General features: G+C 38.8%; 1 long non-coding RNA gene across 2 annotated transcripts in view; it reads left to right on the plus strand.

Moving 5' to 3' along the window:
* The window catches only part of LOC141568229 (uncharacterized), a 298,372-nt gene that overhangs the window by 145,415 nt on the left and 125,139 nt on the right, over nucleotides 1-27,818 (plus strand). The window contains exon 2 of one of the 2 annotated variants that reach the window (XR_012491298.2): nucleotides 3,312-3,459. The exons of the other annotated variant lie outside the window; for it this stretch is intronic. This is a non-coding gene — a long non-coding RNA (uncharacterized LOC141568229). The remainder of the gene's footprint in view (nucleotides 1-3,311; nucleotides 3,460-27,818) is intronic. 2 annotated transcript variants of the gene reach the window in all.

Raw genomic sequence — 27,818 nt, forward strand, 5'->3', positions numbered from 1 at the left:
TAGATTTCAGGTGTACAATTCTGTATTACATCCTCTATAAATCACATTGTGTTCACCACCCAGAGTCAGTTCTCCTTCCATCACCATATATTTGATCCCTTTTACCCTCATCTACCACCCCCCTCCCCCCTTACCCTCTGGTAACCACTAAACTATTGTCTGTGTCTATGAGTTTTTGTTTCTCATTTGTTTGTCTTGTTCTTTTGTTGTTTTCAGTTTTATATACCACATATCAGTGAAATCATATGGTTGTCTACTTTTTCTGTTTGACTTATTTCGCTTAGCATTATACTCTCAAGTCCATCCATGTTGTCACAAATGGTACTATTTCATCTTTTCTTACAGCCGAATAGTATTCCATTGTGTATATATACCAAAACTTCTTTATTCATTTGTCTATCAAAGGACATTTTGGTTGTTTCCATGTCTTGGCCACCATAAATAAAGCTGCAGTGAATATTGGAGCACACGTGTCTTCATGTATAAATGTTTTCAGATTTTTTTGGGTAGACACTCAGGAGAGGGATTGCTGGGTCATATGGTAATTCTATTTGTAATTTTTTGAGGAACGTACACACTGACTTCCATAGCGGCTGCACCAGTCTGCATTCCCACCAACAGTGTATGAGGGTTCCTTTTTCTCCACAGCCTCTCCAACACTTGTTACTATTTGTCTTGTTGATGATAGTCATTCTGACTGGGGTGAGGTGATATCTCATTGCGGTTTTTATTTGCATTTCTCTGATGATTAGTGATGTTGAGCATTTTTTCACATGTCTGTTTGTTACTTGTATGTCCTCTTTGGAGAAATGTCTTTTCAGGTCCTCTGCCCATTTTTCAATTGGGTTGTTTTGTTTTTTGTTGGTGAGTTGTATGAGTTCCTTGTATATTTTGGATATTAGCCCCTTATTGGAGGCACTGTTCATAAAAATCTCCTCCCATTCAGTTGGTCGCCTCTTTATTTTGTCGATGGTTTCTTTTGCTGTGCAGAAGCTTTTAAGTTTGATACAGTCCCACTCATTTATTTTAGCTTTTACTTCCCTTGCCTTTGGAGTCAAGTTCATAAAATGCTCTTTGAACCCAAGGTCCATAAGTTTAGTACCTATGTTTTCTTCTATGCAGTTTATTGTGTCTGGTCTTACTCTTAAGTCTTTGATACATTTTGTATTAATTTTGGTACATGGTGACAGATAGCAGTCCAGTTTCATTCTTTTGCACGTGGCTTTCCAATTCTCCCAGCACCATTTATTGAAGAAGCTGTTTTATCTCCATTGTATGTTTTTAGCTTCTTTGTCAAAAATTATCTGTCCATATTTATGTGGGTTTATTTCTGGGTTCTCAATTCTATTCCATTGGTCTCTGTGTCCATTTTTCTGCCAACACCATGCTGTTTTGATTATTGTGGGGTCTCTTCTATAACAGCTCAAATCCAATTTATGGCCTAATTACTTCCCAACAGCTCCACCTGCTAATGCCATCACTTTAAGAGTTAGCATTTCAACATACGAATTTGGGAGGACACAATCATTCAGGACATTGTAATTATGCTCCTTCATAGAAAGAATGGAGAGTGATTCTTCACCTTGAAGAAATTTGTTTTTTGTCTTGAGATAGGGGATCCGAATGGAAATATTCTAGGACCTAATTTGTCAATTCAACAAATCATTATCAGTAGTCTGTGTGTCAGACACTTATCCAGGTACTAGGGATGTGTCAGTGAATAGCACAGACAAACACATCTGCCCTCATGGAATTTCACTGAATACATGGTGACTTGCTCCCCAAGGGAGGGAAAAAGCTCTTATGAATATAGGATGATCCCTTTTTAAATACAACTTTAAGAGCTTGCAAACCATATGAATCTTGTTAAGGATCACTCGTGTAAGGTTTATTGCAAAGACTGAACAATTTTACAGACAATGATTGAGGGAAAGATCAAAGCATACAATAATTTTTGAGGACCAAAAAGGCTACAGTGATCACAAAAATTCAGTGAGTCATTAGCGTTCTCATCTCACATCGAAGGTACCTTCCCCCAAGTCACAGAGATGCTCGGTGAGGGAACCAAGTGCTGGCTCAGGCTCTGGTGACTTATCCCCTTAAATTCTCACCCGCCTAGGTTCTGGGAGGAAGGCTCTAGCCTGAGTAAATAAAGCCAGTCTGTTATTGTTTCTGTTCTCCAACTCCAGCTGTGCTCACCCGTGGTGAAGACTACAGGGTTCATTCTCCCTTTTCTTCTGTTCACACACCCCAAAGAAAGAGGCAATTAATAAAGCTGTTTCATTTTCCAAACATCTGAAAGGCATAAAAGATAGAGATGCTTGGAACAGCAGCCTTTTTTCTTTTCTAGCCAGTGATCTGCAAACTTTTAGAGGTGATTGTAGGGCTGCAAGAAGTAAATAGGTGCAATTTGTGGTAAAACATATCAAGATGGAACAACCGTGAAGAGTGCCTCTACCGGGTAAATGGTGCTAAAATACAGCTAATACCAGCCATTCAAGGCATTCTCTTTTCACATAAAAGACATATTAATTTTATGAAATGTTCCAAGACCTTGTTATGTAAACAAAACTTAAGCACTCTGAGTGGAGAAAGAGAGAGAGAGAGAGAGAGAGAGAGAGAGAGAGAGAGAGAGAGAGAGAGAGAGAGAAATGTGGCAGATAAAGCTGTTTACAGCTAAATATATTAAAACCAAAAGGTATGGAGAGCAGTCTTTTGTTTATTCTGGATTTTTAAAAATTTTTTTTAAACTGTAACTAACATAAAATGTTATATTGGTTTCAGGTGTACAACATTTATATACCTAAAGAAATGATCACCATGATAAGTCCAGCAACCATCTGACACTGTACCACGCTGTCACAATATTATTGACTATATTCCCTATGCTATACGAGTACATTACATCCTCATGACTTACCTGTTTTGTACCTGGAAATTTGGACCTCTTATTCCCCTTCACCTTCCTCCCCTTTGATAATTTTTCAATTACAGTTGACATTAAATATTATTTTATATTAATTTTAGGTGTACAGCATAGTGGTTAGACTTTTATATAATTTAAGAAATGATCCCCCTGACTAGTTTAGTACCCACCTGGCACTATACACAGTTATTACCATATTATTGACTGTATTCCCTATGCTTTACTTTACATCCACGTGACTATTTTGTGACTACAAATTTGTATTTCTTAATCCCTTCCCCTTTTTTCACCCACACCCCCAACGCCCTTCCCCTCTGGCAACCATCAAAATGTTTTCTGTATCTATGAGCTTGTTTCTGTTTTGTTTGTTTATTTCGTTCTTTAGATACCACATATAAGGGAAAGCACATTGTGTCTGTCTCGCTCTGTCTGACACTCCACTCAGCACAATACCCTCCAGGTCCATCCATGCTGCTGCAGATGGCAAGAACCCATTTCCTTCCATGGCTGAGCAATATTCCTTTGTATATACGGTATGTACCACCTCCTCTTTATCCATTCTTCGATTGACAGACACCCAGGCTGCCTCCACATCTTGACCATTGTAAACAATGTTGCAATGAACATATGGATACACACATCCCCTCAAAGTAGCATTTTGGATTTCTTCAGAGAATTACACAGAGGAGGGATTACTGGGTCCTTCTGTGTCACTTGTTATTGCCTTTGTTTTAAAGTCTTCTTTGTCTGGTATAAGTATTACTTCCACAGCTTTTTAATTTTGTTTCCATGTTCATGAAATATGTTTTTTGCATCCCTTTACTTTTAGTCTCTGTGTGTCTTTTGATCTGAGTGACTGTCTTGTAGGCAGCATATATAAGGATCTTATTTTTTTATCCATTCAGCTAGCGTATCTTTTGATTGGAGCACTTAATCCATTTACATGGAAAGTAATTGTTGTTAGGTATGTAGTTATTGCCATTTTATTATTCATATTTTTAGTTTAATTTAATTTAATTTTATAATTTTATTTATTTGGTCTCAAAGAAGTCCCGCTAACATCTCTTGTAATACTGGTTTGGTGGTGAGGAACTCCTTTAGCTTTTTCTTGTCTGGGAAGTTCTTTATCTGTCCTTCAATTCTAAATGATAGCTTTGGTGGGTAGAGTGATCTTGGTTATCTTGGTTATAGGCACTCACTTTTCATCACTTTGAATATTTCCTGCCAATCCCTTCTGGCCTGTAAAGTTTCTATTGAGAAATCAGCTTATCATCTTATGGGAGCTGCCTTGTAAGTAACTAGTGTGTTTTCCTGAAAATAAGACCAGGTCTTATACGTATTTTCCAAAAATAAGACCACGTCTTATACTAATGTTTGCTCCAAAAATGCTTTAGGACATATTTTCAGGGGATGTCTTATTTTTTCATGTACAACAATCTACACTTATTCAAATACAGTCATGTCGTTTTCTTCTGGAACATCGTCATAATGTACTAAATGTGTCCATCTGGCTGACGATCTTAACTGGGGCTTATTTTCAGGGTGAATCTTATTTTCAGGGAAAGATGGTAATTGCTTTTCTCTTGCTGCTTTTAAGATTCTCTCTTTGTCTTTAATTTAACCTTTGGCATATTGATTATGATGGGCCTCTAAGGGTTCACCTTGTTTGCAACTCTCTGCCCTTCCTGGGCTTGTATATTTCCTTCACCAAGCTGGAGAAGGTTTTAGACATTATTTCTCAAACAGGTTTTGAATTCCTTGCTCTCTCTCTTCTCCTTCTGGTCCCCTTATAATGTGAATGCTGGTACACTTGATATTGCCCCAGAGGCACCTTAAACTATCCTTATTTTTTTGGATTCTTTTTTTCTTTTTGCTGTTTTGATTAAATGTTTTCTGCTACCTTATGTTCTAAATCACTGATTCGATCCTCTGCTTCATCTAATGTATTGTTTCCCTCTAATGTATTCTTCAGTTCAGTTGTTGTAGCCTTCATTTCTTTTTTTTAGTCTTCATTTCTGACTGATTCTTTTTTATGTTTTCTGTCTCCATTTTTATGTTTCCTATCTTTTTGTTGAAGTTCTCCCTGAGATCATTAAGCATCATTGTAACCAGTGTTTGGAATTCTGCATCTGGTAGTTTGCTTGTCTCCATTTTGTTTAGTTCTTTTCCTGGGGCTTTGTTCTATTCTTTTATTTGGGACATGTTTCTTTGTCTCCCCATTTTGGCTCCCTCTCTCTGTTTCTGTGTAGGGCTGCTATGCCTCCCAGTCTTAGTAGAGTGGCCTTATGTAGTAGTTGTCCAGTGGAACCTAGTGGTGCAGTCTCCCTGGTCACCAGAGCTGAGTGCTCCAAGTGTGTCCTTTGTGTGGGTTATGTGTGCATTCCTGTCATAGTTGAGACTTGATTGCTGTTTGCACATCAGTGGGAGGGATTGGCCCTCAGGCTGATTGGTTGTGAGGACTGGCTGTGACTACAGTGGAGAAATTGTGCAAGAGCTGACCCTATAGAGTGGGGTTTGCTTTAGTGGGGTTCTGGTGTCTGCCCAGCCTGCCCTTTGGGTGTATCATCCTTGGAGGTGGCTGGGTGATGCTGCAGCTCAGGCCAATGATGGCCAGTTGGCCTGCCAGCTCTAGGGTTTCCTGATAGGGGTCCCACTGCTGGTCAAATTTAGCCACGGTCTGTGACCTTCTTGGGGCCACCTGGAACAAGCCACAAAGCAATCCAGAGATAGCTTCCACCACCACTATGATTGTAGGTGCCTTGACAGGCCAAGCCATGAACAAAAGCCAGCTGCCACTAGTACTAGGCTTAGGGCTACTCAGCTAGAAGTACAGAACATGCCACTTGTTTGGGTTTTGTGAAACTTTGAGAGATTTTAGGAAAATTTAAACCATGAGCAAAGGCAGGTCCTTTATACAGAAAAGCCACTGGAAATGGCTTGAGTGTGTCTGAAATTTGGGTGGGGCATGGTCTCAGGGAACCATGGGGGTGGGGGCGGATGAAAGGTGATAGACAATTTGATGGAGGCTCAGATTGGCATCTGCCTGCATCTACACACAGGAAGGGGGAGGACTCAAATAAGAAACAATGGCTTCCACCAGCTCCTGCCTCTGGGAGAAAGCTGTCCCTTTAGCCTACATCCTGAAGCCAGAAAACTCAGGTCCCCCATATTTCCTTGTCACCTCTCCCTGTCACCTCTCCAGCTGTTGCCCCAGCATTGGAGCTCAGAGCCAGTGATTTCACTGATAAGTTTGTATGTGGGCACTTTAAGAAGAATGCTTGAGACTCCAACTACCCTTTTCTCACTCAGCCACAATCTCTGCTGGTTTTCACAGCCAGACATTATGGGGACTTTCCTCCTCAGCACTGAAACCCTGGACTTTGGAGGCACTGGAACCCCTCACACCTCAGAGGGGGGACCTCCACAGCTGAGATATTTCTCCTGATTTTTAATGGTCACACGTGTGACCAGCCCGTTCTGCATCTCTGCCCCTCCTACCAGACTTGAGATGGCTCTTTCTGTATATCCATAGTTGTACTGCTTATGTTCAGCTAGACTTTAGGTGATTCTTCTGTTTACTCTCGATTTTATAGTCTTCGTTCAGAACAAAAACAGCTTCCCTCCCCAACTTTACTTGGGAAACTTGTCTTTAGCCCCTTGCATTGGGTGATAAGTGTGTGGATATTTATGTGAGTCTGTGTTTGTGTGAGCTCATGCACATGTTTAACTGAGCGAACTCATGCATTTGAGTATGTCTGTCTGAGAAATTGTTGACGTATTACCTGTGTGCATAATTGTGTGAGTGCTGGGTTTTCAGACATGTGCATGAGCCTGTGGGCAGTTAGAGGGCACGCCTGGGTTTGTTTGCATACATAGGTGAATATATGATCGTGTGTGTGTGTGTGTGTGTGTGTGTGTGTGTTTGCAGATGTGTGAGGCTGTGCATGCATACAGTTTTGATGGATTGCATGTGTGAGCAAATTTAGGAGCTTAAAGGTGTATGTGAGCACCTGTATGGAGAGAAGTACAGGTACACCATATGCACAGCCATGAATGTGTGTGTAAACACACATTCCTGTGCAAACCCAAGGGTATATTTGTATTTCAAGAACGTGTGCATGCTTGTGTGTGTTTTACAAGTCTGGGGGAAGGTAAGTTACGGGCCTGACAGCAATGGCAAAGAAGGACAAAGTGTTACTGGAGGGGCTGTTCCACAACAGCCATGCTTCACTGTCAGTGCGGAAGCTGTTTCCAGAAATGGCTGCTGCCTATTGGTAGTGCTGTGCTGTTCATTGATGTCAAACTCTGTCTGTTGGGTCTGGCACTCAAGCAATAAAGTCCACACTCCCAGAACCTGTCCTAAGTTTAAAAGGTGATTGAAAACAGATATTTTTAGGAAAAAAATTACATTTTTGTGGTACTTCATCTAGAGGGCCAAACTGACAGGTGTGTGTGTAACCTGCTTGGGGTAGGTTAGAGGGACTGAGGACAGGAATGGAAAGGGGACCGGGAATTGGGTGAAAGTCTGGTCAGACACACTCCAGCTGAGACAGATTTTCACTGCTTTCTCCTGGATTCTGAGGAGCTGTTAACCACCGTGCTTCCTCCACCCCCAACCCCTCAAACAGTAGGATTCTAGAACTGAGTGAGACAACCTCAAAAGACCTCCTTTTGTTTAGATTTTAGGAAACTGAGACCCAGAGTGGGAAGCCTACGTCCTTAATAAAGAGGCAGACTTCAAATTATTAGCCAAATGAATGAAATGTGAGAACTCTTTGTAGAATTCAGATTTTTGTCTCCTTCTAATATTCTTTTATTTTACTTTTTGCTATCAATCAATGTTTTATAAAATGATAAACAAACCAGGAGTTAGGCAACTGTTGCTTTAGTCAGGGAAGGAAAGAAAGAAGGGTTATAGGTCAGCACTCATGCTCCATTATGTCCTTTTCTGGGTTTTGCGTAGACCCTTTCATCTGAAATCCAAACATACACAAACACTTTTTCTCTCTCAACAGGTCATTTGAAATATTGGTGTAGCACATAAAATGCCTCTTACCAGAGGATACTTTTAATTTGCTTCTTACCCATTATGCAGTTTTACTGAACTTTTTTTTTTTCAATTGCTGCTATAAGTACATACATTTAATAAGCCATGGATACGCTTATATTCATGCAAATCATAATAAGGATGCAAATACATATTTATAACATGCATGACAATTCAGGAAAACTATATTTTATACTTTACAGAAATACTTGTGTGATATACACTAATTACTAACTCACTGTACTGATAAAAACAACAACAACAACAACACAACAACAAAACAACCATCCAAACAAACAAAGAGATTTAGGGCCAATGGTATAGTTAGGATGAACAACTAAGAATGACCAAAAGGACCAAATCTGCATATGGCAAACTAAAAATGCAAGTGCCTTTAGAAGGGGTAAAACTGTTTATGCCTGAAATAAAGGTATGGCTCTCAATGGGAAGTCCTTGGAAGAGGGATCTGGAAATATTCTTTCTGTCTGAAACCTAGAACCTGATATATCTATTGAGGAATGTTTACTACGTCCCTCCCAACTCTTAGTGTCTCCCCAACTTTGACTGCACTTTGCCTGACCCTTAGACTCAGAGCTTTATTGTTCAGCTGGGACCGGAAGTCTGCCCTCACTGAACTCCAGTCTCATTCCTGGGGATTCTTTCATTCACTTGGCCTTTGCTAGGTAGACCTCCAGTTTCTCAGAAGATTGAACTCTGATCGTCCTTTGTAAGGACTGGCTGCATGGAGTTCCAGTGGAAATTTCTCCCAAGCTCTGCCATCTGGCTGCCAGGACTGTCACCATCTGAATACAGGGGGCTGGTTAGAACATTTGTGCGTTGAGTAAGAAGCATTCTCCTTTCCTTTGCCTACTGAACACTGAGACTTCTGCAACTCATTGTCAGAATGAGGGACTAAAGAAACAGATCCACGAAGTCTTTTGCACCGAAGATTTGTAATTAGGTCTATGGCCCAATAGGTTTTTTGATACTTTTCTTCCAGTGTCTTAGACATCAGGGGCCCTCGACTGTGGCATCACATTAGCATCACCTCAGATAATTTTCTTAAAACCCCAATGTCCAGGAACCTCCAAACATTTGATATAATTGGTCAAAAGTGAGTTACATTCTTAGGCTCGGAGAGGAAAGGAATCGAGGCTTAGATGTGGATAACCTAGACCAAAACAGCAGAAAACAAAATAAAGGCTTGGGACCAAAGCCTTATTATAATGCAGTGTACACTTCTTCCTGCAGTGACACCTCTGCATATCGTCCTTTGGCACCTGTGGTTCTGAAAGTTGGCTTTGGGATGCAGAGACTCAAGGACCCGGATATCACCTTTCCATCGCAGACAAGGTTAGCAGCAAACAATTTATCATGAGCACGGTTAGGAGGAGACATTTGTATCACCTCCCCACACTCTTTCCTGGCCAAACCTCTTGGAAGCATTGGTGAATGGGCTGCTGGACTTCCTGCCCTGCTCCCTCACTCATATGTCACATACAGGTCACACTGAGGGATGAGTGGGATATGTGGGATTAAGAGAAAGAATTGCTGCTCCTGTGACACTCAAGACTTTCCTAGCCTCTTAGGGATCTTTCTGCTCAGAGAACAGGGCCGTTATACTTTGCCTTTCATTACACATCAAAAGCAAACTGGGGTTAGGGTCAAGTTCTGTCTTTAAAAACAAGTTTGGCAGTCTGTGTTTCACTGGCCCCTGCTGGGACGTAGCTGGGTTCCTTGCTGCAGCTGGCCAGGATATGACCTGCTAATGATTCTCTCCCTACAACAGAGCAGCTCAGTGGTTTAGACCCTGTCACTCAAAGTTTTATCCAGGGATCAGAGACCTCAGCATCCGTTGGGAGCTTGTTAGAAATGCAGATGCTCTGGCCCCACCCCGGAACACTTGAATCAGAATTTGTATTTTCACCAGCTTCTCAGGTGATGCACCTCTGAGATGAAACACTGGTTTAGACCAGCGCTTCTTCCTGGTCCTATCATTAAATCATATGAGGAGCTTTTAGAAAGTAAACTGAAACCCTGACCCCATCCAAAACCAGTTAAATCTGAATCTGTGGGTGGGACCCGGGCATCAGTAGTTTTAGAAACCCCTCACGTAACAGTGAAGCCAGGATTGAGTGGTGCCATGTTAAGTCCAGAGGAAAATGATTTAACAGTCTATTTTAGACACAGATCAAAGTTACAAACTCAAATTCATATATTCCAACAATAAAACCAATGTTTTGATTTCCAGCCAAATGATTTCACTCGTTCTGGGTACATAGGGATGAAAAACAAAACAAACAAACAAAAAAAGAGCAGATTATTTACTTTGTCCCTTTTAATGCCAAAAATGATTAGGTCCCATCTGAAACCCCATGTGTTGTTAAAGAAAAACCATAATCTCGGACTTGGACAATGGGTGGGCACAGACTGAAATAAAACCTATTCCCTCGTCCTTCTACATGATTCCAAAGATTAATCAGAAGAAAGCTGAGGAGCTCAGATGTTGTTGCATAATTTCTCCCAGTATAATTTATTTAACGCTTCTGAGCTTCCCCCACATGTGGAAACACTCATTGGCCCATTCTTTTTATCCTTATGATGGTGTCTGAGAGGAGTCATTTATATCTTACTTAACTTCTACTATTTCTTTGTAGGGGGACTGGGTGGGGGAGAACTTGCCAAATGGCTAGACATCCTGAAATTTTAATTCCGTCTGGGTTGAGTAAGGAGAAATATAGTATTGACCGAATTGGAGTCATCAGTGAACAAGAGGGGGGTGTGCAGGTTATGAAAATCTTCCCAACCCCTTCTAAAGTTGCATTGTACGACAGCCCTTATTCTCAAATAAAACACAAACCACAGTCTGACAGCCTCTGGGGAAAACCTGGCCTGCATAATGTTTTAAACATTTGTTTTGAATTAGCTGCTGAAAGTTAGAAATTGAGAGATCTTGCATAAATTTTGGACTTTTCATAGAAAACAGAAAGAGCTGGCAGTATATTTTCCTAATTTAAAGGCTTAATAGTAAGGAAGCCTTAAGTAAGGTACATAGCTATTGGGAACCTCGGTGACATTATCTGTAAAATAAGGACAAAGGGATTTACCCCATACGGTAATTGTGAAAATTAAATGGGGTGATATATGGAACTCCCTCTGCACATTTTCTGAATTATAGTAGTATTTCAGTAAATGAAGTTTCATAGCATCATTATTATTCAAGAAGTTGCACAGAATATACAGACATAAAATACAATAAATACCAAGATCATCTATCATTTATTGATAACAATAGTACCGTAATAGTTCTTAAAGTCTCTGTTTTGATCTAGTCTATTTGTTTCTTTTGACTTTAATGATTGCTTTTTAACATACACTTTCCATTGGCTTTGCTCTTTTCAAAGTTGTACAGACTAGATTTGGCTGATTCTGATACCCAGGTGTTCTGAACAAAATACTCTCTACCGTGGTAGGTGTGGGAAACTTTTGCCATTTCTAGAAGCTGAAGTTTCGCCACATCTCCTCAACGTGCATCGCTAATTCAAATTGCCCCTTTGAAAAACAAACAAACAACAACAAAAAAACAAAACTTTTTTACAACCACTTTCTATCATGGCTGGGCAACTTTTTAACTCTTTCAAGCCTGCTGCATACAGTTTAGGACATATTGGTATATATGACTAACCATACTGTGATATTTAGAACACGAGCTGAGAACAGTTTGTCATCTTAGAAATAAAAATACATTGATGACTATTATGTGTCTGACCCTGGGCTGGGCAACGGGCTACAGAGGCCAAAGAAAGTCAAAGCTTAATTTATTGCCTGAAAATTTCATTTCAGCTGTGCTTCTTTGGTGGGATATCGTGACTTGCTCTGCCAAATTAAAACTGAAACAGCAATTTGACATATTCAGCTGGTAAAACTTCTTGTAGAAATAAATACCCATTGAGTGAAGTAAGCCCTGACGGCCAGGCTTGTTTATAACTGCCAATGATTTAATTGAATCACAGCTGTAGGATTAAAAACACAATAATGTTTAGCCTTTCCCAGCATTTCACATCTTTTATCCAATAAAATCCTTAAGTTAACTCCCTAAGACCACTAATGAAGTTAATTAGTAAACATAGACCAGGTTACGCTCTGCTAACCGACGACCTGCAAAAGTCAGTGGCTTAACAAAATATTTTCTTACGCACACAATTTCTTGCTCATTGAAATTCCACGTGCCTTATTGATCCAGACTCTATCTGTTTTAAAACTCTACTTTTTCAACATGTGCATTTTTTTATTATTACTAGTTTCAGGTGTACAAAACAATGTAATGGACATTTACAGCCCTCACAAAGTGATAACCCCCTCCCCCAATCTACTACCCCTCTGACATCGTATATAGCTGTTACAATTCCATTGACTCTATTCCTTATGCTGGACTCCACATCCTGTGACCATATATATATATATATATATATATATATATATATATATATATAATTATTGTTGACATTCAGTATTATTCAGCTTCAGCTTGAGATGTACACTGCAGTGGTATCTCAGAAATACGGAAATGGAACTACCTTATGACACAGCAATTGCACTCTTACATATCTATCCAGAGAAACCCAAAACACTAATTTGAAAAAAATAAATGTACCCCTATGTTTATTGCAACATGTGCATTCTATTCCAGCCGTAAAGAGGAGAGGGAACAGCACTCTCATTAGAAATAGAATGCTACCACAGGCACAGCTGCTTTCTACGCTGAAAGGCAGTGCCGTTTATTGATCAGGGCTTCAAGACCTGGGGTATGGGCCCAGATGCCACTTAATGGCAGTGGGGTTTGAGCACTATTTGAGTGTCATCAGCCTGAGTATTCCCTTTAGTAAATGGGAACAACACTATTTTGCTTGTATTCCATGAAATAATGCATTGAATGCTCTTTTCACATTATATCATGTAACACAACATACGTTATTCCTGTGAAGTGATCACGATATCCTCTACTAAGGTTGTTGTGATGGTCAATTTTATGTGTCATCATGGCTAGGCTATGGACCCCAGGTACTCAGTCAAATGCAAATCAAGATGTGCTGTGAAGGGCTTTTGTAGAAATAAATGTCTACAATCAGTCAACTATAAGTAAATTTAATCCTTGATATTCAATGTGGGTCTGATTCAATCAGGTAAAATGCTTTTTGAGCAGAACTGAGGCGTCCCTGATAAAGAAGAAATTGTGCTTATGAACTCTAGCTTCTGCTCACACTGGAGAGTTCCCTGATGGCTTGTCCTATGGGTTTTAGACTTGAAATGCCTCAAAACACACAGAGAATCTGATTCCCCCCCCCCAAATGTTGACAAATGTGGCTGATAATACAATGATCGACATGATTTGTTTGCTACCCTCTAGGACCTTCTAACATAACATGTTAAGAAGATGTCTGCAGGAATAACCACAAGATAAAGAATACAATCATAAATGACATAAACGTGAGAGGGAGGGCAAAGGAAAATGATATTTTTGAACATGTGTTATGTTCCTCGAACTGGACTAGGGTCTTTACATAGTTGGTCACATTTAATACACAACTGTCTCACAATCTGGGCATTTGACAATTTTGAAGAGGAAATTGAAGGAAAATTGAGAGACTTTTTCCACATTTCATAAGATAAAAGGAACCAATACTTAATTCAGGCTTTTTTTAAAAATTGTGTACAAAAACAGCATAGTGGTTAGACATTTATATACCACATAAAGTAATAACCCCAATAAGTCTGTTACCCACCTGATACTGGACATAGTTATTACAATATTATTGACTATATTCCCTACGCTGTACTTTATATCCCCATGACTATTTTTTTAATTACAGTTGACGTTCAATATTATTTTTTATTAGTTTCAGGTGCACAACGTAGTGGTTAGACATTTAATTCCGGCTTTTCTGACTCCAGAGATCTTTAACTGTATGTGGTGGGGATTCAGAGGGCAGAGGAGGATGGGAGAAGTGGGGACAAGGTGTCCATCAAATCTTTGGGGAAGAGACCCTCTTCTACCCAAACTGGTGCTCCTTTGCCCATAGCATCCCCCACCCCCTCCACAGGAATACTCTCCATTCTCTCCCCCTACCTGAAACCTTCCAAGAAACCAGCCTACGGAGCCAGTTTTTCATGAAAACTTGATGACTATAACCTAACCCCCACCTACCAAATTTATTTTGTCTTCAAGCTTCTCCGTCTCTTACGTTCTGTTCCATGTTTTCATGCAGCCATTGTGAGGTAGGTGACCCATTTGAGGATGGGAGAACCCTGGTAAATGTGAAAACTCAATGAAGGTTTAGATTGTTAGCTTATTCTCTACACTCAGTATGATTCTTGCCCCAGCTCTGCTGCTGTCTATGTAACCTTGGACAAGGGACAATCTATATGGCTCTTAACTTTTCATCTGTGAAAGAGGTACTTTAGATGGTCTGTAAAGCGCTTTTCCAAGTCTAAGGTTCATTCATTATTTCAGGAAATACTTCTGGACCCATTATGTACCAGAAGGTCAGCTGGATCCCTGAAGATCATGGCCAGTAATAATGATGAGTGTAAGATATAATAGGGAAGGTATTAACAGAAGTTATACATGATATATGTATATATATATATATATATATATATATATATATATATATATATATACTAATACATGTATATATACTGATATACATACACACATGTGTTTATATATGTGTGTTTGTATACATATGTATATAAACTTATGCATATAAATTTATGTGTGTATATAAACTTAGTGCATTGCCTCATGTGGTAGGATTCAATGAACACATTTCTTTCCTCCCTTCCCCTCCCTCCCTCCCTCTCTTTTTTACACAACTCTGCAGCCACGGTCAACGTAAATTTGATCTGGCACAGCAGCCATCACCCTAAATCCCGGGATGATGTGTTACCTGTCTGAAAGGCGACAGATGAGACTCTTTGCCAGCCCTTGCTCTCTATATCACTGTTTCATTCTTCATCATCTCCTGGAGACAGATTCACAATCCTCAATGGTTTCCCAGACTGAAAGCATTGTTATTATTTACACTTAGTTTCTTCCCACCTGCTTCTGATAAAAAAAAAAAAAAAAAAAAAAGGTTTGTAGTCAAATGCAAGGAAAACAGATATTTACATGCTCTATCAATCTTCCTGTCTCCTTAGATTGTGAGATTTACAAGGGCAGAGGCTGTAGGAAAAGGTGCACTAGATTGGCAGATAGGAGACTGCTTTCTAGGTTAAAGGAAATGATGTAAGGACAAGTGCTCTATGCGAGGAAAGTGTTATCTGTACAGCACACATCACTATTCTGTCTTTTTATTTGTTTTTTTAATTTTTAATTTTGCCATAACTAATGTATATGGTTGAGAGTGCTATTTTACCCCTCAGTTTGCCCTCCTGTAGAATGAGTTCTGACTAAATTTATTACGATTTCTAACATGCAGCCAAAACATGTTTGTTTAAATACACATTACTTCCTAATTTGGGGCAACCCATTGTATCCAGTACTAATAGATAATAGACACTGTTTCTTGGAATTAGAGAGAACGGGAAGTCGGGGAATTGGAAATAATTCTGCTAAATAAGGTATTTGAAAAAACTATTTTTTGCTGTGATTATTATTTTAAGTTTGAACCTCATTCTTGCTATCAAAACTCACCGCTTTGTCTATCATTAACCTTTATAGTGTTAACTATCTTTAACCTTTATAGTGTTACTTATTTTCCCAGTCAGAATCCATCCAAGGTCTCAATGCTGCTCTCCTGGTTTGAGTCACTACAGCTGGAAGCAAAACCTGGACAGCATAGCTCCATTCCCATTCTCTCAGATGGCTCACTTTTTTCAAGAGGAAAAGCATTTCCCCAAACTTTAACAGCATATTCTCTTGTATGGAGTCATGTGAACACTAGTCATTGGCTACAGTAGAAACTAACAGAATTGTTCTAACCCAATTAAAATCCACACTTTGGTTTGAAGGTCAGACTCCCCTGAAGCGAAATCTCACTGACACTTAAACAACGAGCTAGAGTGGAAGGAAAGCAGGCATGTTGGGTAGGCAGTCATCAGTGTCAGCCACACTCTCTGGTGCCCCCTCAGTCTCTTAGATCACCCCTCTACCTGTCTTCTCCAGGTCATTGCATGTCCACGTCTAAAAACAAAGTTTCAATAGAGTCAGAACACATCTGCTTGAACTGTCCAAACACGGTTTGGAAAAGATTCAATCATCAGAGCAAATGCAATATATACGAAGGTCAGACAATTAAGTTCATGAACTCATCCTAAAGTACTCCATACCTCATTGCTGAATATCACTAGAGTCACTTTCCATGTACGCCCCTTGGGAAGCTATGCACCAACACCAGTGCCTAGTCCACCCTTCAAAGCAATTTTGGAACTCTTTTTCTGGAATGGCCATCAGACCTGTTGTTGTATTACCCTTGATGTCCTGAATATCATCAAAATGCCTTTCTTTCAATATTTCCTTTATCGTCAGGTAAAGAAAAAATTCAATGGGGGCCAGATCAGGTGAGTAGGGAGGGTGTTCAAATATAGTTATTTATTTACTGGCTAAAAACTCCCTCACTGACAGTGTATTGTGAGCTGGTGTGTTGTCATGATGCAAGAGCCATGAATTATTGGTTAAAATTTAAGGTCATCTAATTTTTTCACACAGCCTTTTCAGCACTTCCAAATGGTAAACTTGGTTTACTATTTGTCCAGTTGGTACACATTCATAATGAATAATCCCTCTGATGTCAAAAAAATGTTAGCAACATCGTTCCAACAAGTTCATGAACTTAATTGTCAGACCTCATACGTGAACAAATGAACACATCTAATTCATGTAAGTGTGTTAGGTGCCTTATATATAAGATGTGTGTAAACAATTTATATATTCTTTATAAATATTGAAATACTATATACTGGGTAAACAAACATCCCACATTATAGCAGAGATACTTTAAAGAGAATTATTGAAATTACCTAAATCTATATAATTGTATGAGGGTCTATATATTTATATAATTGTGTATTAGACTAAATATATGTAACTTATATGTGAATATTAAACACAGAAATACATATATAAATATATATGCAAATATAAATATATATGTGTACACACACACACACACACACATATATACATACATGTGTGGGTTGTAAGAGAGGTAATCGATACTCTTTTGTTTTCTATTAGCCTTGGTTTGCTCTTGTAGTGGAATAAGTTTTCTGCTTGCTGCTCATTGCCACTTTCAAACTATTTATTCCACTAGCTATATATAAAAATAATTTCTTTTTTAAGCACGTACCATTAAATTTTATGACCCAATAGCCCCTTCTTCTTTACTGCTGGCATCAGCAGCTCACCAGTCATTAACCCTCAGCCACTGATGTCCTGACATCTGGCTATGGTCTTCTCCACCACTAACTCCTGTTAACATCATTGCTAGGCTTCACCACTAGTGTGATGATAGCATCCAATACCCTGACTGTTATCTTCTAGACATTCCAGCTCCAATGACCTTGCCCCTTCTCGTTCACTTTTTAGTGGCCCACTCCCATGGTCTCCCACTGGATCTTGTCCCATCTATGACTGCTGAGCCTCTAAGATATCTGTTTGAAGTCTATTCTCCAACAGCCATCTTGTTTTAGATAAGAAGCCATACTTTCTGAATAGTTATATTTTCTCCCCTCCCAAAAAACTGTTTCCCATATTTGTCTTTCTCTTAACAATGTCAGCATTCCCCATGCCCACACACGAGGGTAACTAATGACCATAGCTAAAATTGCATGAAGCCAATCATTTAAGTATGACATTTTCTTCCCACTACTAAGATTCTGGCCTGCCTGCAAATGGACTCATATGCTCATCCTTCTATCCTATGAAATTATATAGACTTTCTGTTCTCTTTAATGCCAGCTTTTCTACTCTCCCCTACTCAATTTGTTCACAGGTAATTTATCCATTCTGTTTTTCTATTCTCTGCCATTCTCTGTGATTTTCTTAAAAAAAAAAACGAAAAAAAACCTTCATATCCCCCCACTACCCACTTGTAGAGTTGTTGCCCCTGGCTCAGACTTTTAGCTGGCCAGATGGAGTGGGCCAGACCCTCATTCCTGAATCCCCGAGTCTGTGGTTGCTTTGCCTTGTCAGGCTGTGCTTGTCTCAATTGCCTACTCATGACTATGTCTAAGCATGGACACACCTAGTAGTGATGACACAGGTCCAGTGAGTAGGTTAGACTAGGTGCACTCACATCACCTTTCTTGCACTTACATTCTGTAGAATAGCATGACTCTTTTCTGCTTCTTCTATAAGACGTCCCCTCTGTTGAGGCTTTGTTGATAGTTCAGCACGTGGGTTATTATGTCTCATACTTAATTCTATATTTTATTAAATCATTCATTGTTGTTTTATACATGTGACTTCTTGCTCTTCTTCTAGATGGCAAGGAATTTTGTCTTTTTAAGCCTTAAATATTATCTTCGTTGACCAATATTAAGTGCTTGTATACAACTTTCATTTATTAAGTGAATTTTCAAGTGACTATGTTATTAGACTCCTGTTAAGTCTTTGTCAGCAGCACTTGGATGAATGGTTCCAGCTGCATTGTTCATTTTTTCTATTATCTGTAACTTATGTTTTGTTTTTTTAATCAGTTTTTGTTCTGAAAGAAATTAGAGAGTGTCAGTAGAATTCTTTTCCAGCTGGTGACACCCATACAATGATTTATTTAAACATCTAGTGACTGCTAGGGATGTGGCAAAATTCTCACATCTCCAAGATTCTCACCCTGGTGTCTGCCATGGATACATCTAATGATGTATCCTTATCATGAGACATTTCTGCTTAAAAATAAAACCGTAAGATCCGTTTCACTCAGCAGGAGTCCGGGGAGGGAATTCCATTGAGACCATCATGATAACAGGAAGGGCATGTTTCATGTGAACTCTTACCTTTTCCCGTTTGATGAAGATGGTTGTATTTTCATGCTTTAACATGCATGCAGGTGGCACATTTGTGCCATGGACACTGAACTCTGGAAAACCTGAGCCCAATTCTAGTTCTTCCATTTACTAGATCACAGGACACTTGGCCTCTGAGCATCACTTTTCTAATCTGGTAAAAATGAGAAGAACAATAGTATAATCTCACAGGATTATCACAGGTATTCAGTCAGGTAATGCATGTAAAGTGTTCAGCACAGACTTAGAATAAAAACCCAGTAAACACTGGTCATTTTTATTAGTGCCATCATCATTTCAGACGTCTTCATTAATGAAAGATTCCTATACTTAGTAAAGTATTTACACCCAAATATTACTTGTGCTTTATAAAATTAAATAGTATTTAAAAATCCAAACGAGCAACATTAGAATGAAGAATACATATGATGAAATAGCACATAAATATTAAAATTATAAATACTTTGAAATAGCATATAAATATAGTTTTGCTCCAAAGTTAAATAACTGAAACAGAAGATGAGATTTATCTCTCATATGATATTAGTGACAAACAAATTCTTCACATATAAACATAGTGAAATAAGCTGAAGAAAATGATTAGGGTAAAGGCACATGGCCTGAGGGTTTTGTTCGCAGCCCTCGTGGGAGAAAACCACCAGAGACTGGCTTACCTGGGCATGTGTACATCAGTCAGCCGGATGGTGTGTCACATTGGTAAGAAAGGAAAGAGGTTATGGGATAGTAAAGATGGCAGCCTCTGCCTATTGGTTGGAACCAGGATTCAGTCACTAAGCATCTAGGACAAATCACCTTCCTTCGATGGACCACATCTGGATAAAAAGGTCACACTCGATTAGGGTAAACAAATAAAAGTGATAGCAGCTGGCATTTTTTTTTTTGAGGGCCTACTAAGGGCCACACGCATTTCATATTTTGCCTCCAATGCTTACAATAGCCCTGCAGGCTAGCAGGGTAATAATAGCAGGGTAGCTATTATTATTATTATCTTTTCATAGGTTAAAAACAAATAAACTAAGCAAGCTCAGAAAATGAACAGAAATGTTTCTAGGTTTGTACAGCTAGTGTTTTCTAGAGCTGGAATTTGCACATGGTTTTATCAGGTCCTAAAGATCATGTTCCTCATTTTATTTTTTTAATGAAATTTATTGGGATAATATTTGTTAGTAAAATTATATAGATTTCAAGTGTACATGTCTATAATATATCATCTATATATTGCATTGTGTGTCCACCACTCAGACTCATGTTCCTTATTTTATACCACATGACTGTGAATATAAGAATCGCAGCATGAGAAAGGGTGAAAGAAGAGGATCTGTCACTCAGCTAATACGTAGGAGAAAGGAACTAGCCAGTAGCTGAGGAAGACATTGAAGAACAATATGTTTTCTTCCAGACCTTTCTTTCCTGGTTTCCATTTATGTTGCTTCCTGCTGCCTCCAGGCCTGTACCTCAGGCCTGAGTGAACTTCCTGGAACAAAGGTCTGAGCTCCCTACCTTGCTCTAAAATTTCCCCGCCACTTAAGAGAACAGTGAAGTTTCCTTAGAATTGTAGTCATGCCTTCTCATTCTGGTCCTACCTCGCACCCATCCCAGAAGCATCTGCCATGATGCCTGCAGCAGTCCTCTTTCACTCTAGTCTGGCTGGTCCCCAGTGATTTCCATTCGCACGCTGGGACCTGTGACTGTACTCTCCCTTTCACCTGGCTTTTGCCTGTGGCATCTCCCCTCCCCACCACCCTTGGACCACATGCCCTTCTGCGAGCTTTGAAGGCTTCAATTCTAATTCAAAGTCCTTGTTAAGCTCTGTGGAAAAAGGAACTGGGATCACTTAAAGACTGATGTGGCCTTAGCTGGGGGAAATAGAGATCTGTGACTTCCATGGGCTTGTGGGTTTGAATGCCAGGAAAGTTCTGGAAGTATCTCAGAAATGCAGCAGGATGGAAGAGGCATAGATAAATTTTATTATGTTGAATACCTCAAATTGCAGTCGTTAGTTACAGCATTTTGCTTATAATGGTGATATATGATTATATATAATTGCTGTTAATTAATTTCATAAATCTATTAATTTATATGTAGGTTTCTACAGCATAAACTATATTAGTGCATTTGTGTTTATGTAATATAATTTTATAGCTTATAGACATGAATAATACATGATTTTAATTTTGACCTTATTTTAGAACTATGAAAACTCTTTTTCTCTAGGGAATATATTATAATAAGAGAGATACTTTATATTTGAAGAGCTCTTTATATTTAAAAAATATTTTAGGTCAATTATATTATCTGATACTTAAAACACTGCTTAAAAATACCTAAGAAATGGAAGGTCAGAGAGGCTAAGTAGTTTTTCTTAAACTACACAGCATCCAAGAAGACCCCAGATCAGAATATATGACAGTTTCATTCCCTTCTCCATGGGTCATAACATTTCTTTTCAAAAAACAAGTAGATGATTTAATTTAAAATTCAAAGCTGTGGGTATTTTTCAGTCTATTCCTGGAAAGTGGGAGTGGGATAGGACGTGAACCACCTCTTCTTGCCTATTAAATTATGATTTTATTTTCTTTATTCCAAATAATATTAAGAGGAGAGAACTCTTCAATGATAGCATTGTTTTTTGGTAGAAGTCCATTCTCTGTTTAGCAGACATCTTTTTAATAACTGTGCCATTTAGTTTTGATATTTCTTTCAGTGCTATTTATATTCCTAAAAGCCAAATTTATCAGCAACTGCAAATAAAGTCACCATCATCATCACTCACACTATTATTTTCACCAAGTGTAAAACATAAGCGATGGCTTGGCTGTAACGTATTGATCGTATTTCTTTGGAAAATCATGAAACTTCCTCTGAGATACACTATTTGTCATAACTGTATTTTTAGCCAAGAATAATGAATAACTGATAAAATGAAATATGGTAGGACATAATTGGCAAATGGAGAGCATTTTGCAGAAATCACTCAAAGTGTTTTGAATTTCATTTCTAGTCATGGTTTATTTAACACTAGCTGAGCGCTCCGAGTCATGCACAAACGATGGATGATCTTTTAGAGCAATTCCTAAGTGTAATATTATGTCTTAAAGAATTATGCCACTCTCTTTGAGGGTGCTGAGAAAGACGTTAGAAGGCATCCATAACCATTCAAGTATTACTAACCATCTGCGTTTTGTAAAGTAAGTAGACAGAGGGTTTCCCCACGCACCCCCTGAAGGAATGACGTGATCCCCAAAGACATTTACTAAAGTATTTGTGTAACAGTGTAGTTTGTTATTGAAAGGCAATGAATTTGTGAATAATCGTAGATCTCCCAAGAAGAAGAATGAAAAAGAAATAAGCCAAGGATCTGCACAGTGGACCATCTCTGGAGGTGTGATGTTGCCATCAGCGTGTTAGTTGGCATTTTTTGAGGAATCACGTTTTGCTCCTGATAAGGAAGTCATAAATGTTCTGTCTACTGAGTGTTATTCTAAGTAGTCCTCCTGCGTCCTAAAATGATTTAATGAGGTTCTCTCAGTACATATGTTACCTCCAGTAAAGAATTTTATCAGTGAGAATTTTCAGATCTTAGAAACTTGAGGAAGAAGTTGTTTGTCATAAGTGCTTCCTACACACCACTTTTCTCATTTCTTGCTTGCTTGCATTTTGGGCTTCCTTTATCTTCTCTTCAGGCAGTGGGATAATGTGAAATTAGTATAGGTTTAGAGTCAGAAATCTTGATTGGAGTTGCAGACCTGGTATCTGCTAGCTTTGAAGCTATAGACAAGTTACTTAGCTTTCCTGTGCCTCAGTTTTTCATCTGTAAAATTGGGATAATAATGGTACGTAGGAGCAATGCTTAGAAAAATGGTACAAAATAGATCCTCATTAAAAGTCAGCTATTATTATTAAGCCCTTTAACCCTTCTGACTCAGAGATTTCTCCTTTAAAAATTGGGAAAATATATAATTCTGGGTTTTCCTAGTTGTTGCATCTGATAAAAAAAAAAAAAAGGAAAGTGTCTGAAATGTTTAGGTAAATAGTTTTCTTATCTTTTTGGAGAAGGCAGTTAGTTTTACCGTATTGGAATCAGAGGATTTGGGCTTGAGTCATGATGAAAAAGGATTCTATCTTTGAACAAACCATTTAGCCCATTTGAGATGCTGTTTCTATCTTTGAAAATTATAGTAACTCTCATATATCTAGGGCATTGTGAGAGTCCAAATGATGTCTGTATGCAAATGTGTAGCTCTTAAGAATGAAAAAAGGTCATTTAAAATATTTTTTATTTCATTTTATTAGTTTCAGGTGTACAAAACAACATAGTGATTAGACATTTATATACATCACATGGTAAATCAAAAAATCTATTACCCATCTGACACTGTACAGTTATTACAATATTATTGACTATATTCCCTATGTTGTAGTTTATATACCCATGATTATTATTTCATAGTTGACATTCAATATTATTTTATATTAGTTTCAGCATATTGGTTAGACATTTATATAATTTATGAAATGATCTCCCAGTAAATCTAGTACCCATCTGTTAATGTTAGCTGTTAATATTACAATTACTAAGAAACAAATGGATTGTTATCCCTTCCCCTTTTATCTGTTTCTAGCACATGCACACGCATACACAGACACTAAAAATGAGGTTGAATAACACACACACACACACACACTAAAAAATGAGGTTGAATACGGTATGCACTAATTAAAAATAAGTTAGTTAGGTGTTAGAAGAGCTCAAAAGAGAAGAAATCTCTAATATATAGTAGAAAGGGTTTATGAATGAAATGATATTTGAACTGTTTTGTACAGGTTAGGTGGGTTGAGTCTTGTGGGAAATGGAAGAGAGACCATCAGCAATCATGAGAAAACTATGATGAAAGTGCTAGATAGAGACAATTGGGAGGGGAATGGAGAATACGTTGGATAAAGAGAAACTTGATTTTGACTGGAACCTTGTATATGGTTGGGGAATTGATAGGTATAAAAATTGGCAGTCCCAGGAAGCTGGGCTTTACTCAGGCAGTCATGGGAGAATTAATTTAAATTTTAAAGAAAGGGTGAGGCATTATTATATTTTGCTTTAACAAGACATCCTTTTTTTATCCATGTTTTAGCATAACCTTTGGAGCTGCTGCTCATAGTAGCATATAGATCTGCCAATGATTATCTATCTTTTCCTCTCACTCTCATGTGGCAGCCCCAGGGCCCTCCTGCTTCTTTCCTCACCCAGCTTTTACTTGCATACAGAGTCCTCTTCTTTCTCACTTGACACATACCTGTAAAAAAGAAATGTTACAGGTGCAGTATTCTTTGGCTTCTTTCTATTCCATCCACCAAGATGTCCTTAACCATCTCACAACCTTTACTTGTCAAGTCGATGCTGTGTAACGCCTTTTCGGGTCCTCTGTGAGACCCCACAGGGGGCAGTCACTTGTGATAGCTTGGTGCTGTCCTTGGGACTCTACAGTAGCAGATAGTATATAGTCATATACTGCTTATTTGCATGACTGTTTCCCCAAATAAACTGTGAACCTTTTGATGAAATCGTCCACTTTTGCTCCTTTTTTGTAAGTCCGCTTTACTTGACTTTATCACCAACAGGCCCAATCTTGTAGTTATGAAATATATGCTGCTGACATTGGGCATTAGAAAATCAATTTGACATTAGTGCTCTATCCCCTTAAGGTCTAATGTATTCATACAATGGTATCCTTTAAATCGGCTTTGTTGTTATAATTTTAATGCTATATCCATTTATTTATGAAGTGCATATTTATTGAGAGGAAGTTGGATTATGTAAAAAATCTCCTGAGATGAATATCAGTAGACCTAAGCTCTTCCTCCAACTAAGTCTATGACCTTAGACAATCGTTTAAAATTTGTAGACCTGAGTTTCCCAGCTATGAATGGAGACACTGGTTGCATGTTCCCTACAATTTCTTTCAACTCAAGCTTGGTAAACTAAGTATCGTGTAAGCATAACAACGTGTTCTTACGACTCTCAGAATAAAGATCAAGACGGCTGACCTTTGGAGGAACCCAATACCCCTTCTCTTTCTGCCCACCAGGCTATAGACCAGCAGACACACAGAAGCCACTCTGTTTCTTATAAACGTCAATTAGAACATGCAGCCTGGACTTGAAGTCAGGATAGGAACTCTGATCCCCTCTCCTGATGGGAGCCCGGTTACAGAAGGACATTCAGGAGGACTTCTGGAAGTTCAGTATACCACAGTAGTACATGGGGAAATGTGCCGAGCTTGTGGGTAGGTACCTTTGGAGAAAGACAATGGCCAGAAGCATACACTGCCTTTCACTTTGATCGGTAGCAGAGCCAACAAATACCCAGTTTTCACATACACCAGAGCCTCCTTCCATCTTCAGGGAGTAGTGAGTGACAGGTAGCAAGGAGGGAGGAAGAACCTGCCCAACGTTTTCTGGAGAGATACAAGGATTGAGGGAAATTTCTATTTCTACACAGAGAAGAACATAAGGTTAAGAATACACTTCACCAATGTCATCAACAACACACACACACACACACACACACATATCTGTTCAACAGAATGCACGTAATAACATTGGTTCTCACAGAAACGTTCACAAGTGTGTTGTTCTCTAGAAGTCAGAATCAAAGGATGTCAGCGAGGTTTAGGAGTTGCAGACATGCATTGGCTACTTGGAGCGTTTATCTTCATGGTCTCATTCCCACCTCATGAAATTTTTATTATAAAAATAAAAAAAAAATGCTAACATGTTCAAAAGTATATTCATTGGTCCAGTTTTGAAACTCATATATCTTCTGGTAGAAATGTTGACTGAACATGATTCAAAGGCAGAAAATTAGGTATTACAATAATAAATCCTTCAATGTCCTTCTCTTTCTCTAAACAAATAAGTAAATGCAAAGAAAACAAACAAAACAAAACAAAACAAAAAAAACCCCAGAAAACAAAAACCACAAAAACCAATGGATATGTTTTCTCTTTGCTTCCCTGCACGGCACCTCTATCTATTTTTTTTAAATCCTCCTCCTTTGGCACGTACTGTTCTTCCTTATCATGTCTGCCTACAAATCCTCAAAGCTGAAGCAACCCTCTCAAATTTTTCATCATTGATACAAATCTCTCATACCCTCAACTATGGTATCTTCCCTGATCTCTGAACTACGTGTAAAGAAGTCTCTCTCTCCCTCTCGCTCCCATTGTTGTGTATCCTGCAATGCTTTGCTTAAAGACTCATTACACTGCATATTTATTTTATTTGTCTCTTAAGTCACTAATCTGTGTGTTGCTCATGATCAGAGATATATATGTAAGAAGTTCCCAGTAAATCTTTGTCTAATGAGTGAATAATTTATACTTTTTTCTCCAATGCATGAATAATAGATGTTTTAAAAGAAATTCTACAGACATAATTAAGTAGTTTGGTTTTATGGACAATTTTCTGAATTCATATATATATATATATATATATATATATATATATATATATATATATATATATATATATATATGGTTGGAATTCTTGAGAAGAAACTGAGACAAGGCTTTGAATCCAAGGCTTTTATTTGTGATGCGATCCCAGAAATCATGGAAGTGGAGAGAAGTGAGATAAGGCAGGGAAGAAAGTCAATAAAAGCTGGGCTAATTAACTGTTACTGCTGTGGGTCCTTAGGTCTCAACCTTGCCAGAAACCTCCGGAAAACTGCAAAGAGCAGTTTTCAGGATTCACCCCACACCAAGAAACAAGGAAGGTGAAGGTTTGCAGCACCCAGATTCTGTTAATAATCAGTTGAACGCCGCTTCTACATTGCTAATTCGTTGGTACTTCCCATCTCTCCTTGAGGGTACAGAGTCTGTTAAGTCTGTCCAAGCTAAAGCCCTTGGACAAACCTTCCCAGGTGCCTGTAGCAGGTGGTCACCAAGTCAGTAACAAGCCAGGACACTGAGTGCAAAGAGCATGAGTACGGCATCTCTACATCTTCAGTGATGGCCAACCCAATATCTAGAAAATATCGATTCCTAGAAGGACAAGTTGCTGACCCTATACCAGTGACAGAGTTCTGACATACTTTGTCCTTAAGTGGCTGACTGATCTTATTGTACTTTTCCACAGCAAGGCCTCATTTTGTAACATTGCTAATGGTAGACTGGACATCAGCTGCACAATATGCATGACAGACAGGAGTAGTCTCCCATCCTACCACCATGGATAAGCATGTTGTGCAGGTTCTGGGGTACACAAGAAGGGGGGGCTAGCTGCCCTCACCTGGCTGAGTTCCTCCCATGTATCTGATTGTTCAGGGTTTCTACTGGGATGGATAATCTTTCTAGTGGGCACTGACCTGAGACAACAATATCTACACTTTTGGGGCCCAATTCCATAGGTCTATCCTTAAGCATCTTCCTGATGATTTTATTTTATTATGCTCAACTTCCAGTGTTTTCCAAGCGAAGTCATGTGTCACTGCTCAGGTATCTTTGTGTGTGTCCTGACCCGTGACCACCCTTCCCCTTAAGTTGATTAAAAGATCCTGCTAAAGCTCAGCCTACAAGAAGGAATAATGATCACCACTGCATTTCATGGATATCCATGATGGTGGTAGCACTGCAGAAATTATCTATTTTCTGCTCACACCAGTACCAACACATGGAGTTAACCCATTTATGAACCAGTTTCAGAGTATTCTTCTAATGTCGGCTGATTGTAGGGGACACTCAATAGGGCCATAGGTATGAGCTGAAGAGAAGCATTGGTCGTGAGAGTCCAGTGACAGTTGGCTCTGGGGCACCCATTTAT

The sequence above is a fragment of the Rhinolophus sinicus genome, chromosome 1 (genome assembly GCF_057876585.1).
Source record: "Rhinolophus sinicus isolate RSI-liver-muscle chromosome 1, RSI-T2T, whole genome shotgun sequence".
Taxonomy (NCBI): domain Eukaryota; kingdom Metazoa; phylum Chordata; class Mammalia; order Chiroptera; family Rhinolophidae; genus Rhinolophus; species Rhinolophus sinicus.